Source organism: Parasteatoda tepidariorum, chromosome 5, assembly GCF_043381705.1.
Source record: "Parasteatoda tepidariorum isolate YZ-2023 chromosome 5, CAS_Ptep_4.0, whole genome shotgun sequence".
Taxonomy (NCBI): domain Eukaryota; kingdom Metazoa; phylum Arthropoda; class Arachnida; order Araneae; family Theridiidae; genus Parasteatoda; species Parasteatoda tepidariorum.
This window is the reverse complement of record NC_092208.1, coordinates 39,126,304-39,142,889: the sequence shown is the minus strand read 5'-3', so window position 1 is coordinate 39,142,889 and position 16,586 is coordinate 39,126,304. Positions and strand designations below refer to the sequence as shown.

The 16,586-nt window shown below is 29.3% G+C and overlaps 1 protein-coding gene across 3 annotated transcripts in view; it reads left to right on the top strand.

Moving 5' to 3' along the window:
* Positions 1-16,586, top strand: part of LOC107444627 (uncharacterized) — a 77,829-nt gene that overhangs the window by 15,333 nt on the left and 45,910 nt on the right. The window lies entirely within an intron of this gene.

Sequence of the window (16,586 nt, the reverse complement as noted above, 5' to 3'; positions counted from 1 at the left end):
TAGATTTTTACACATGATTTAGTTTTACATATAGATTTTTACACATGATTTAGTTTTACATTTTTCTGTTAATTGCAATGATTGGCTGACATACTTTGTCCGGCATGTCATTAAAAATAGTAAAGCATACGAAAGTTGTACATTTAAACAAATTGATAGAAAATGTAATTACAATATGAGTTAATTAGAAACAGTAACTAACTTAGTTATTTTAAGATGACAAAAGCACTTTAAATTTTGTGTAAGAAAGCAACAAACAGTTAAGTTAAAAGGCATTGGAAAAATTAACAATTGCGTTTTTATGGCAGGTGTGCAGGAATGCATCAAAAAACTTGGGGGAGGGGTATTTTTTTTTCTTGCTAATAAATAATGCTGCTGCTTTTAAATAAAAATACAGATAAGTCAATATTTTGCCCCACTCTAAAACGTGTCATGAAAATTATTAAATTCTATTTATATATTGATCATTTTAAATTATCATGTTAATTGAAGAGCAGATTTTAACATGTTTTTAAAGAACCAAATATAAAAATGTAAATAGTATACGTTTTTTGAAATAAAAAAAACTGCCATGAAATGTTAGTGTTTCTTCAATGTTGAAAACCAAGGAGTTGAAATACAGAAGACATTGAAAATATGCATTTTTTAAAAATAAATATAAGCATTGTCATGCTAATTTTTAAAATGTTGCTAGCCAAATGGAGTTTTATTTGGAATTCAGCTATTATTTTAAGGCGTGCTGTTAAAAGCTGAGTAAATTTTAATAGTTTTAATGAAATAATTTTTTAAAAAAACTGCAAATGTGCATTTTTTCTTATAATTTAATTTTTTGATAATTGATTTAGCTAATTTATTTATGAGCTGAACATTCTTTGACAAATCACAACTTAATTAAAGTTGCTTTACTGCTTAATTTATTTAAGAAGCAAAAGATTTATTTTGAAATAACAAGTAGGTTTTGAAAAATATAGAAGCAACAGCTTGAAGTTAACTTTTTAAAGTTTCGTAAATCAGATGATACACACATCGACTTTTCCCCCATGAAGATGTGGGGCACACGATAATTTTTTTTATCATTTAAATAGATGTAATAATGGACATTAAAAAATACTTAGTATAAAGATTATTATATAAATGCTGACATGAAAGTTCAAAACTTGTCATTCATTAATAAATTCAGTCATTAATACCGTTATTTCACTCCTACACTAGAAAGTGTCAACATTTATCTGTAAAAGATGAATTAAAAAAGCTCGTTAACATAATTTTTCCATACAATTATTACATTTGTGTGAAATTCATCTGTGAAAATGAGAAATAGGATATTTAAGAAAAACGATCTATTCGATATGCACGTTTGAAGGTGTAAGAAGTAAATAATGCAATCCGATATCTATTTTCGAGCATTCACTAAAGTGACTGAAATATTTATTGTAAATTCAGACGAAATTAAGTGAATGCAGACGTTCTAATAGTCACTTTGGTGATTGTCCAAAATCAACTCATTAATATCATTAATTTACTCCTACACCAGAAAATGTCAACATTTACCAGTGTTTTCTTGTTACAATCCTTGCTGAATATCGTAATTCGTCGGTGTAAGCTAGAAATATGATAACAAAAGAAATTTTATATAACTTCCACCATCTGAGGGATCTGAATGTCGACGTTTGCAGTAGTAAGAAAGAAATAATAACATTGAATTACCATTTTAAACATTCTCCAAATCAACTACACTGTAAACAATACTCGTTGTTTTTTTCAAAATTTCTTCGTTTGTTCAACTGTTTAAAGTCGTTCTGTTCACGAAAAGGTTTTTTTCTTCGTTTTTCACCCTAATCACAAACAGATTAAGATCTTGAATTGAAATCCTAGTTTTTGCAATGCTGTTTCGTGTTCCGTAATATAACTTTACTTTTTCTCCAATAATTTTACGATTATTTTCTATATTTGCCTTTACTTTTTGGTATTTGAAAGTAGCATGAATAAAACTACCATTGAACTTTATTGCGAAATTTATACAATGTTAAAGCGAAATTCTCACTATCACAATTTATTCATAATAAGGCCTTTGTCTCAGTGGCCTTTGACCAGTGGCTCAGGGCCAAAGCGTGCTCCTCTCAATGAAGCCATGACTATCGATACAAATTATACAGATACTGTCGATACGATGTCGATTCTGCCGGCACACATCTGGTGTTTGTACAGTTTACATCGTAACTTTCACGGAGAAACTTGTTCTCGTATGGTAAAAGTTGGTAATGACAACAGATTTATTTTTCTTGTAAAAACTAGTTTTGTTACGGAAAAAAACCAGTCTGATTACTGATTTTCTTCGTCGTTTTCAGGGAAAAAACTTGCTCTTGTATGGTGAAAAACTATTGAGGCTACGAATTTACTTTTCAAATGTTACTGTTTTGCACAACCAACCCAGCTGCGGATTGAAAACCGTAAATTTTACGGGATTCTTTTTTACAGTGCAAAGTATTCAGTGAAAATTTGGGAAGCGCCGACATTTATTGAATTTCGAACTCGGACATATCGAATTTCGGACTTATATAAAATGCATATTTAATATTGTAAGCTACTTAAATTTCATAATCAACGATTCTAAACTGAGGCAAAAGATTCTGGTAAAATTACCACACTGTCTAGTAATGACATTTCTGGTATGAAAAACCATACTTCAAGTAATAAACACAAAATATACGATATTTAAAGTATTCCATTTGGTATTTTTTTCCATTCATATGAAAATGGTTTACCAGAAATTCTGGGTTTCAAAAGTATAGTTCTTATTATCATACATTTAGTAAAAAAATACAAAGCTGAAGCATAAATTTATAAGAATAAATGATTTTTATGCCATGCTATAAGGTATCATGATAAAATTACTAAATTTTCCGACATGTACCATATTTTATCACGTTATTACAACATTATATTTTCTAGTTCATTTTAACAAAATCATTAGTAAAACGTTTCAGTAAAAGTTACCGAGCCCTAGAACCAGAAACACGGTATATTTTACCAAATTCTGGTAGTTTTCACCATACCTTTTTTCTCAGTGCACGTAGATAATGCTAAGTCAAAATTTCATAACCGAGTGAATATAATTAATGAGACACTTAATAGAAAAGAAATAAATACTATTCACATTTTATGAGAGGGATTTAAATAATGAAGAAAATTTCTCAACGCAATCTAGTTACGTGAACACAATCATGCGCTTTATTTTATTATTTTGAGATGTTTGCCTTTCTCAACGAAATATTTCTCACTTGAAACCTAGTTGTAGAAGAAAGAAGTAGGAGAATGAATTAAATTCGAAAAAGGCATACACCTATTTTGAAAGTGATTTCGAGAATGGTGTGTATTGAACAAAAACACGAGCCGCTAGTGGGTGAGAATAAAAACTGTTGTTAAACCAATCGCTTCTCTTTACAAAAGGGTGAAAGTATAATGCAAAAGTTGAAATGGTTTTTTTTGTTTTAATTATTCTTTGTACTTTCGCGGTCACCCACACAAGAATGAGTAAGTTGAATGATGTAACAATATTGGGTAGTCAGAGGCAACTCCCAATTTTATAGAGAATTTATGCATGAAAAAAGCATAAATATTTCATATAAAGCTATTTATGTATTGTGAATTATGATGGTGGGTTATAAAATCCAAAGGTTAAATTACTTTTTGTCTCATAATATTGTCCTTTATATCAAAACAAAGTTTTAAATATTAATAATTTTAAATTTACAAATATTCCTTTTAAAAGTATACAAATATATGAAAACAAAAATAATTAATTTCAATGTTTGAAAAAGTTAAATTTAATTATTTGCGTAGATTAAACATTAAAAAATATTTGGATTTAGAAATTTTTTCCCCCACTACAGTCGCTGTATCTGCTTTGTAAAAAGTTTCTGTTTTTTTTTTACAGATTTTCTCTGTATATTTGACTGCTGTTTTCTCGCTAAAAACCTTTTTTTCTCTATTTTTCATCCTACCCATAAACGTATTAAAACAGTCAGTTTACATTTTTTGCTTACCGTATGATGATACCGTTTTACTTAACGTATGATGATAATTCTATCTTTTCTCGAATCGCTTTACGATTATTTTCTATGCTTGATCTTGTTTTTCAGCAATTATTTTATGTTTTTGAACATCGTATAAATAGAACTGCGAATTTTACTGTCAATTTAAGTGATAATTATCTTTCTTTCGATATAATGTTTCGCTAAGTTAAGTTACCAGACATTTTTATACGGTTACATATAGTTGTAACAGGTAAGGGGTGATATATATTTTTAAACGTTTTTATATTTAAATATTGTTTTAATATATAACACTTTTGATATAAAAACAACTAACGAATGCTCGTACGAATGTTGCTCTCAGCTCATACCGACCACAATGTTATTTCATAGTATTTTTTGTTAAAGTAACAGAGTTTGTTTGCTAAAACAGCGGAGTTTGTGTGTTAAAATAATAGTACTTATTTGCTTAAAAAACTGGTGCCTGTTTTTAAATAACTGTATTTCTCTGTGAAAGAAACACACTGATAGCTGATAGTTTTTTTTTCTCTCTGTAAATTAAGCAGTTTTTTTTAGTGTGTACTTTTTGACCCCCATTCTTTTCTGTCTTATGCGTGCAGGTTATTGGAGGAAACAATAAAATTTGTTACTTCATTTTTTTATTTTTTCATTTTATTATTTTCTATTTTTTCTTAATTTCACAAACTTTTAGAGAAATTTTAAAGGAACTTTCTGTTATGTAAATGTTACCAAAGCCGACATTACTTATTTTTTGCTTAAAAGATGTAAATTTTTCTTTTGTACAACATATAGTTTAATTTTTTAAAAACTATTAGCTGTGGAAGTATAATTCTTTTAACTATTCATGTCCGAAAATAAGCAAAACTTCTTAAATTCAATTTGTCTTGAAGTTATTACATTTTTATTCGCGTTTTTGATAATAATTTTTCGACTTTTTTTGTGTAAGGAAAACAAATAAATTAACTAATTGCAGAAAAATTATGTCTTTTTTTTGCAATCACGCACTCTTATGGCTGAAACAAAAAGGGTTTTAGTCTTTTTTAAAACTTCTGAATTGTTTTTGGTAAAGTTTAGTAATTTTGTTTGTTCTTCGGAAAAAGTCTTTGCTTGGTAAAACCTAGAAAAACCATTTGAAGTTGCCCCATAGTATACTAAAAAAAAGTTTTTTTCTACTTAAATTTTAGAGTTTTTATGAAAAAACTGAAGTATAGCTATGCTGACTCATAAGAATTGATGATAGAAGGTAACTTTTTGTATAATTTAAATCAACCTATCAGTATTCAGCTTTCCAAAATCAATTTTAATACTTAAAAAACCTATAAGACTGCATTGTTTATCCATCTAAATTATTTACTATTCAACAACTAACTTATTTAACATAGTGGTAAAAACACCTTTTTTTCCAGTTAATTTAAGATTCTGTTAATTTTGTTCTGTGTACTAATTATCAGAGTTTGTGTACTAATTTCAAATTGTTTACAGAAATTTTCAAATTGTTTTCGAGAGAATTGAAATATGGTTTTTAATAAGGTTTAATAGCGAACTAGGGTTTTCCTCAGTTTTAGTTGATTTCAAGATATTTTACATTAGCAAGCAAAATGGTATTGAAAAGTTGAAAGTTAGGCATTAATCAGTGAATATTAAACTTTCAAATCTTCACAGAGGAATTGAACAAAGATAATTTAAGTATATTTTGAGTCAACAATGGATATTATTTTATAAGTAGGCGTTGGAAGAATAGTGCTGGTAGAAAGGGAAAAAGTTTATAACAAAGGAGTAAACACGTTATGAATAAAAAAAAAATTATTATCACTTTTCAATATTAAGGGATGGAGCCGTGATGGCTCAGGGGATAGAACGTTCGCCTTCCAATAAGGTGAACCGGGTTCAAATCCCTGCGAAGACTGGTCGATACGAATTCCACATCCGTCTTGCATCGAAAAAAGTGCTGACTTAAAATATCCTCAGTGGTAGACGGATCATGGGTTAGAGTCCCCTTGCCGTCAGGCTGACCGTGAGAGGTTCTCGTGGTGTTCCTCACCATGTAACGCAAATGCGAGTTAGTTCCACCAAGAAATCCTCCACGAAGGCAAATTTCTCCTAATACTTGATCCAGGCCTTCCATTGCCTTCTGGATTGGGTTCAAAACTACATGGCTACGGAGTTGAACATTAGTAGTCGTAAACCCAAAATTGGGTCAGCTGTTCAACGACGGTTATAAAAAAGTATTAAAGGATGAAATAGAGTATTTTTAGAAAAAATAATAGTTTGTCTGTTTTTATAAATTCATGTCTCGCTATCTCTGGAAAACTAGATTTTTCAGATTAATTGCTCGCAATTACCTATTCAATGACGTACTACCTTTAAATGCATAAATAGGTTAGCAGATTAAATCAAAAGTAATTATAAAATCGCATTTTTAAGAAACTTCATCAATGTAAATTATTTTTAATGGAAAAAACATTAGAAATTTCATCACTTTTCATCGAATAATCTTTTTTTTTAATCAATTCTTATATCAAATCAAAATGTTTAATAACAATGTTTTTTTTGAACGTTTTTATTACCGGTTTGTACTTATTTTCAAAGAATTGCAAAACTAACCAATTTTTTCTTTAAAAAAGAGAGAGTTCTTTTAATTAAACTCTTCCTTGTGACCCCGATCAATGTCCTTCGGTGAAATAAGAATGACCATTGATCACACCATTGTAGCATCACTTTCTTTATTTTCCACATTAATTTAAATGTTTAATTTCAAAAACCTGTTACATAAGTTTTTTTCTTCTTTAAATTCACCTTGTGCTGATTTTATTAAAAACTAGCAAAATATCCATTTTTCCAAAAGGTAAATAATTAATGAATCAATTATAATTAACTCTACATTGTAAAAAATTCAGGATTAATTTAGGGTAAAAAGTACTGGCACCCCGTACTTTTGACTGTTTTTGTCCGTAATTGACTACTGACTTCATACCAGTCCAATGGTTTTAACAGCCCTTGAACATTCGTGAAATACTTAAAATTTTAAACTAGGTATAGATTTTTGTCTAAGATTAAGGGGTTAATAATATGCATGGAAATAATTAGGAGTTAGTCTGGGAAAAGAAAAATGAGGGATTTTCCATAAAGTACGGCAGCTAAAATAGCATAAAATTTATCTCTCGATAACTTTTTTTTCCTATACTATAATATGAAAAAAAAAACAAAACAAATATGAATAATATGAATATGAAAAAAATTAATATCATAATTTTTTTCTTCATATTTTTTAGGTATTTTCGATTTGTTTTAGAACGCTTTTTTTCGGTTTGTCTATCAAAGAAAAGTTAGGGATTTTCAAAGAAATAAGTTAGCTAAAATAGAATAAAACTCAATGTAAATGTAATACTACACTGTAGAAAATTCTGGATCAAATTACGGCACCTGAGTGCCGGTAATCTTTACCGTAAAATCCTTTTTTACCAAAACATGTGATGCACCATAATTTTTACAGTAATAATTATCATAAAATCACTGAATTACTCTCATTAAATATTTCTGTAAAAATTAAGGTATACTATTTTACGGTATAAACGGATTTTACGGAAAAAAGAATTTTTTGAATATAATTTCATTGCTTATTATTGTGATTCCCTTTTAACATTCCTGTTGCTTTTTATTAAATTTATTTCTGTAAAAAGCGTACAAGGCTATTTGATAGTAAAACTGAATACTGTTCAAAAATCGAGTTATATTGCATTTATATTTGACATAAATCAAAAAAATAATTTACTCCGTTTATGGTTGTTTGATCTAAGCAAAGATACAATCAACATTAGTGTCCACATGTAATTTCCCTTAAGAATGTAGGTCGTCCTTGTGTATACGATGTCTTCCTCGTCGCCTTGAGCAATGTCTTTGATTCTTTTAACTTTTACAAACTTTTTATGTTTGTCACAGGGTTTTTCTCCTTTTAAGACCCAATTGTGTTATCCTTCAGTGTCCTGATAAAAATCTCACACAGTGACCTTTTTGGTGTTTTTTGAAATAAATTACGGACTCCATTTGAGGGAAAGTGTCAGTTGATTTCATCCAAATAAATGTTTCTGCACATCCTGGTCAACAACGTTGTCGTGTTGAGATAGCCTCAGACCATGGATGAACTTGGGCGCGATATCTTCTACATATCGAAGGCAGCTTAACTAGAACATAAGGTAGTTAGCTGAATCAATCAACCGTTTACTACTATAAAAAGTGATAGTTTATCATTTATTTTTCCTCAGATATATTTTTGTAAATTGTATTTTTAAAAAAAAATAATCTGTAAAATAAAAAGTGTAATTGAAGATTTTATCAAAAGCATTCTAAATACTTCAATAATCTCAAGTGACAAAGCTTATAGCGTGGAAAATAATTTTTCAGCTGCGACAATAAAAATGTTTTAATTTTTAATTAATATATAAAACTGTAGAAATGCCGAATCAAATTACGTTAAAAAATTCCGAATCAAACTACGTTAAAAAATTTCGAATCAAATTCCGGTGAAAAATTCCGGGAGCCAGTAGTACTTTTTACGTAAAATCCGTTTTTACAGGAACATGCTTAAGGAACAGGAAATATGATATTACCGAAAATCAATGAATCACTCAAATTAAATGAATATTATTGTAAAAATTATGGCGTAATATTTTACGGTAAAAATGGATTCTACTGTAAAATGGATTTTATAGATGAGTACCGCAATCATTATCCACGATTCATCCGAAGTACCGCAATTTGATCCGGAATTATTTAGAGTGTAGAAATTTTTTAGATCGTACATTTTGCATGATTTAAATTGTCATGCATAATGATTATAAAGGCTTAAAGCATAATTATCAAAATTAATGAGTTAACAATAGTTTCCAAAAAATAAACAAAGTAAAAAGAACGATGGTTTTTGAACAATATTGTCGACAGTTGTGTTTATTTGAGTTTAATTTATTTTTAAAAAAATATGTTAAATGCTGGACTAAAAATATAAGTTATTTTTTGTTGTTTTATGTATGAAAATGTGCGAATTTAGTTTTCATGCGAATTATGAGTATAGATTTTCTTGGAAAGGATAAGTTTAAAAGCTGAGCGTGAAAGAAAGAAAAAATAACATAATTTTTTTCGTGTTTTTGAGCATTATACAAAGGAAACAAATATAGAGCTAAATCGGAATGTTAAAAATATTGTTTTTAGAGTACTTAAAATACGGAGTTTGCCTTTTCTAAGCAATAGCATATATATATTATTTACTTAAGTTATTGCCCTAGAGGTCTGTGAGGAAACAGTACAGCACGTACTGGAGTATTGGAATGAGTGTTCTATCTTAGCTCACGACAGAGATGGAAATAATTTTGAATACTTCCCTCTGTTTAGTATACTAAAATATACCCAAACTCATACTTACGGTTGTTTGTACGACTCAATGGCTGCCGCATAGTTTTTATATCTATTATTAATAAAAATCAATTCATAAAGAACTTTGAAAATATAGCTGGCAACTGTTGAAAATAGTTAAATTGAAATTAAAGTATTTCAGAGCTGTCAAAGTCAAGGGTAACAACTAGACGGTGAAAAATTTATTCTTTAGAACTAATGGCGATGTCAAGATTGGAGGAAAGAGGAAAATTAGAATATATAAATTCAAGCGTGCTGTGCAATCTGTTTGTTTACCATTAAAGTTGGAAAGCTAACCATTAAATATTCGTTAGCCTTAAAAACCAATTAATTTTTTTCGATCCCTTTCAATTCAGTTTCGATCCGGCATTGAAATCTTGTTGCCAACGGGGGTGAATACATTATTAATTAAAAATAAAATCTTGATTACGAATATCAAATGCACCGAAACGACATTACTTTTCGGTCCCCCTAATACTAAATGACTTTCTCCCACGCAATCTCGATTCATGCTCCCTGATATCAGAAACCTTATGTTTAGGGCAGGGATGGAGTGCTTCAGAGAGGTGGTAGAAAGTAGTCCGCAGCTGGCTATCGCATCAGCATATAGCTTAAGTAAAAACCTTTATCTTAAGCAATACGGTTGCAAAGCGAGTTCAGATTCTGGCAAGTGTTTGCAAAAGACCAAAGATCCACATACTACTCAGTGTTAGATATTCTAAGCCGCGTTATTTATTTTTAAGCGAGATAGAAGACAAAATGTATCTCTTTAAGAAGATGTTTCTGAACAGGAAAGGTATAATTACATTTTTCTGAGCGTTGTTGGAAATGTTACGGAGTTCACGTGACCGAATGCGATATTAGTGATGCGAATCTAATTCTTTTAATCAATTAATATCGAGCAAAAATTCAGCTCGTTCCATTTCTGTTGTTTTGTTCACACGGAAGTAAATATACTTTTCTGGTTTCTCAAGCAAAAACGTCATTTTTAATAAATATTGCTTAATCTGCTTTGAAACTAAAATTTAAGTTACATCAAACTGATGCCTTTCATAAAGGTTGAAACACGAAGTATTGTTTTTTTTTAAATTGTCATTTAACAAATTGGTTGGATGACATATGCGTTTTCATTTCGTTTGTTTCATTTTAAACTTCATAAATATCCATAAAAAAAGTTTTATGAAGCACATTAAAAAGAATCAGCTTTTCTTACAGAATAAGAGAGAATATGATAGGCATAGTTAAAAAAAAGTAATTTTTATTTTTTAAGAATAAGTATGTTTATATCTCGTAAATTGAAACTCTATATCGCGATTTTTACTTTAAAATTTAATTTTACGTGAATTGTAATCCTCAATTTTCAAATATAAGCATGCACTGACATATTTACATTAATAGAATCGGAACAAAGAGAAATTACATCTACGCAGTTTTTTTTAAGGAATTGTTTGCATATGTACTTACGTGAAAATATTATTGTCAAAATTATTGCGCTGTTTAAATTGCATAGAATTTTATTGGCCAGTAGGGCTTGATTTTATGATGGTTTGCATAAAATCCATTAACACTGCGAAAATCTTATGTAAATACAAACAATATTTAAACAGAAGTACCTAACCTTATTACTTACTTTAGTGTTTCCCAAACTTATGACTTTTGTGTACTCTTTCTAAATTTTTCGTAACGCTGTGTACCACTCATAAAAAATTTATTTCTTACTATAAAAAATTGCACAAATAAAAATCACAACTGGCTGTTGACATCACTAATTAATAACTGTTAACTCTGCAAAAAATAGCCAATAGAAAAATACATAATCGTAAATTTTCATGGCTAGCTTTGTTTTTGAATAAAATGTTTTGAAATTTTCGTTTGTTGCAAGATATTTCGCATTAAAACGCGCTCCCCCACTAAGCAGGGGGTACGCTTACCACACTTTGGGAAACACTGACTTACTTAATTAATATTACCTTTAATAATAAATAAGAAGAAAAAATCGATAATATGAGTCAATTCTAATCCTGATGGATTTTTTTATTAAAAAATCGTGCAATTGGTGTTAGTATTTTTTCTTTTGGCGTAAAATAAAATTTATAATTGTTTGCTATATCAATTTTAATTTTACGCTCATCTGATTTCGTTAAACGCAAAATTATTGAAATTATATTCTATGTTTAGCTCGATTTTCTAAAGGGATAATAATTCTTAAGATTCGTGCATAAAGAACAATTTTCTTAATGATATTTCTGGATTTTTTTTCATGCGAAACTAGATTATTCTCCAATGTCAGCTCTTACTAGAGCTATTATCTTAAAATCAAAACACGATTGCGTGGAAAGTTTAGATAGTGCTTTTTAAGCAGATGGTTAATTTTGGGAAGTGAAGGAGTAAATATGTTAGGAGGTTCAGATCCCGGTTTTCTTTTCTGTTATCTCTCACTCAATGACCTTCGACCGGGTCATTTTTTTGTGGGTCAGCATCACAACGACATCATTCTCTCTTTCTTCATATCTCTAGGTATGGAAACGTGAGTGAAATTAAATTCGAATGTCACATTCCAACTCATGTTTTTCGCGTGAGGGAGGAGGAAAGAAGAAATTTTTTTTTTATCCTCAGTAACTAATGATTCATTGAGAACAACTGGACAGGTCAGGATTTCTCTAAATAAGGATGTTTACCGGCGAAAATATTTCTCGATAGTTGCAATGGATCACTTAAAGCAGATAGTTTGTTTTGAACTAGTATGTAATAATGGCGAGATTTTGGAATGATCATTAATGCTCAAGGTATTTTTTTTCTTAAAAAAATAATGGATACGTTAACTAAGACATCCGTTTCTTAATCATTTCATTTTACTTTATTTATTGCAAATAAAAGAATGCCATGAGTGGCAATTATTGAAGCTTTTAGTTTTGTAATAACTTTCAACATTAGTCACTTCACACGTTCTCAGAAATATTGACAAAAAATCATAATAATCATTTTCTTGAAACATGCTACAGTTCAAATTTTCAGTAATCTTAGGATTAACCAGGTTCGAATCCCATCGGTGGTTGGTTGGGACGAATTTTACTCCTGGCTTGCATCGACCGCAGTGCTGACAACAAATATCCTCACTGGAAGAATTAGATTCTCTTTGCCGTCGACTTACAGTGGGAAGTTTTAGTGGTCTCCCTATCCATGTAACGCAAACACGGGTTAGTTCCACCAAAAAATTTCTCCACGAGAACTAGTTTGTCCCGATTCCCGATTATTGAAGCTTTTTGCTTTGTAATAACTTTCAACATTAGTCACTTCAAACGTTCTCAGAAATATTGACAAAAAATCATAATATTGGTTTCTTTGAAACATACTACTATTCAAATTTTCTATAAACTTAAGATTTACCAGGTTCGAATCCAAGCGGTGGCTGATTGAGACGAATTTCACACCTGGCTTGCATCGACCACAGTGCTGACAAAAAATATCCTCACTGGAAGAATTAGAATCTCTTTGCCGTTGGCTTACCATGGGAAGTTTTCGTTGTCTCCCTATCCATGTAACGCAAACACGGGTTAGTTCCGTCAAAAAAGTTCTCCACGAGTGCTAGTTTGTCCCGATTCTCAATACAGGAGTTCCCTTGTCTTCTGGATTGGTTTCAAAATTATAAAGTTTACAAAATTACAAGGTTCTGGTGCGTCAATTAGATTTAAAGGTGACAAGTGAGATCAAACTACTTTAATTTGGCTCTCTGCTGGACAAAATTATAAGGCTACGGAGTTGAAAAATGATCACATACTTAAAATTGGGTCGGCTTTTCTGAGACGGTTGTAAAATAAAATAAAATAATTTAAATCATTGTGCATTTCGCTTTAGTAAAAGTTTCTACGAATGTTTTAGGAAGTAGAACTGAGAGCCTATTTTTTAAGTGACAGGAAATAACATCATTATGCCATTTTCTCAATAGCAACATAAGTGCGGTGACAAAGTTTGCGTCATTTGAAGCCCGTTGCTTCAAAATAATTTGAGACTTTTTTTTCTCCTTCTTAGGAAACGTGAATGTACAGTTTCGTGTCACCTTTTTATGTATGTCGACAGCGAAATTAAAAGTGAGTTTTGTGATTTATGATGATGTTACGCATCGGTATTTGAAAAAAACTGTGAGAAACCACCTGTAAACTTTCTTTACAGAGTGTTTATTTTCTAGTCGCTATTCCAAAACATATTTTAATATTGTTAATGTGAAGTTTACGGGAAAAGCAGTTATATAAAAAAACTGTTTCTGGTAATCTCAATTAAATATGCTAATTTCTATTTCCTTCATAAAGATTTTGATGCATTTATTATTTTAATGCGTACAATTAAATAATAACTGTTAATTAAAGAAATAGAATTAGATTGAATAAAAATTAGAATGTATAAAATTAATAAAAGAAAATAAAGTTAACCGTTATATTTAGTTTGATTATTTAAACAAATTGTGCATTGCTACGGGCAGAATTTTTTTAGGGATTGCGTGTGTAACGAGAACAAATAATATACAAATAACTACAATGTACCTAATTTTCGGTGTCCTTTTGACAACTCTTATCACAGTATGTCATTCCTAACTTAGTACTAATTAGAACAAGCAAACTTATTACAAACTTATTGCTAATTATTACTAATTTAGAACAAAAAAACTTATTACAATTACAACAAACAAACTTATTACAAACAAACTTATTACAAACTTATTAATAATTATTACTAATTAGAATATATAAAATTAATAAAAGCAAATAAAGTTAACCGTTATATTTAGTTTGATTATTTAAACAAATTGTGCATTGTAACGGGTAGTATTTTTAGGGTTTGCGTGTATAACGAGAACAAATAATATACAAACAACAACAATGTACCTAATTTTCGGTGTCCTTTCGACAATTCTCATCATAGTATGTCATTTCTAGCTTATTACTAATTAGAAAAAACAAACTTATTGCAAACTTATAACTAATTATTACTAATTTGGAACAAACAAACTTATTACAATTAGAACAACAACTTATTACAAACTTATTACTAATTATTACTAATTAGAATGCATGAAATTAATAAAACTTAATACTAATCAAAGCAAACAAACTTATTACAAACTTATTACTAATTTAGAGCAAACTTATTACAAACTTATCACTAATTATTACTAATTAGAATGCATAAAATTAATAAAAACAAATAAAGTTAACCGTTATATTTAGTTTGATTATTTAAACAAATTGTGCATTGTAGTGGTCAGAATTTTTTAGGGTATGCGTGTATAAGGAGAACAAATAATATACAAACAACAACAATGTACCTAATTTTCGGTGTCCTTTCGACAACTCTCATCATGGTATGTCGTTCCAAACCTATTAAAGATCTTTGTGTGTTTAACAAATTCCTTGAATCAACGTCTGAAGGTTCCGAAAGGCGAAAAAAGCAGAACATTTCCTAACCCTTCATCATCGTTTTGTCCTTAATTGCGCATTCATCTCTCAAGGTATGAATTTATTGACCCTTGTTTGAAGAAAATCATCATTCCACGCATGAGAGCTTTTTACAACTTGGACCGTAACTCTCTTGTATTCATTATTTGTAAAATCGCCCAACCGATACGAAACACTTCAAGTTTTTTTTTTCATTCACGAGAGAAATTTTGTTCTCTACTCCCGTTTTTTACAAACTAATATTTTTTTTAAACTTAACACCACTAAATATTTTAGTAAAATTTCAGTTGCTATCTGTGCTTTGAATATTTTAAATTGTCAAACAAATTGTTCAACAAATTGAATTGAAACTCCCCCTCCCCCTCTTTCTTATATGGATCAGATACACAATAAAATATTTCCAGATCAAATTACACTATAAAGTACCGGCATTTTGGGTACATCATCTACAAAATCCCTTTTTATCGTAAAATATCATATCGTAAATTTTACATTAATGTTTATTTAGTCATAGTGATTTTACGGTAATTATTACGGTATTTCAGATTTTCGCACCGTAATATGTTCCGGTAAAAGGGATTTTACGGTAAAAAGTACCAGCACCCTGAGTGCTCATACTTTTTATCGTAATTTGATCTGTAAGTTTTTACAGTGTATATAAAAAAGCTTTTCGAAGACAAATTGAAGCTTTAGAAATATAACTATCAATTTAGAATTGAAATGGATCTATTTTTTACTTTAAGTAGTTCTTAAAATTTAAAACTATAATAAGAACTTGGTTTGGGAAATTTTTTATTAGCTTTTTTATGCCACTAAAAGCCACGCAAGATAAAAAACATCGTATGATTTATTTAATCCTTGAACTCATTTCTTTCATAACTCGCACTGTAAAAAATTCCGGAGAAAAGTACAGTCACTCAGGGTTCCAGTACTATTTACAGTAAAATCCAGTTTTACCTCAACAGGTTACAGAACAAAAAATCTGATGTACCGTAATTTTTACAATAGTTATTATTAATGTAAAATCACTGAATTACTATCATTAAATAAATATTACTGTAAAAATTACGGAATAATATTTCACGGTAAAAATAGATTTCACGATAAAAATTTATTTTACGGATGATACACTCTAAGTGCCAGTACTTTATACCATAATTTGATCCGGAATTTTATACAGTGGATGCTTTAAAAGCTAGTGAAATTATTACTTTAAGTAAGAAATTTAATTACGACACTCCCAATATAAACGCGCTTTTCTTATAAAAAAATCTCGCGCATTTTAAACCGGGCAAAACTGAAGCTTTCCTAAAAATTATTAATTAATATACATAAAATGTTATTTATTACTTTAAAATAGCTTTTTTAACCTATATGATAATCATATTTTTCATATTTATTATAAAAATTCATTTACCTAATTTTTTCGCTACAAGATGTTTAAATTACGTGATTTATGCATATATTCACATGTTGGAATAATTTTTTTTGAAAAATAATTTTTAAATCAAGTAACTTATTTACAAAATTGTTTAAAATTTTTTTATACTAAGTCATTAAAGAAACACTATATACAAATTTCTAAGTGTTAACGTAGACATTTTTTAACATTTTCCTGTATACAATATTGTAAAGAGAGAGAAAGAACACGATTGCGACAGTTTGACTAAAATAT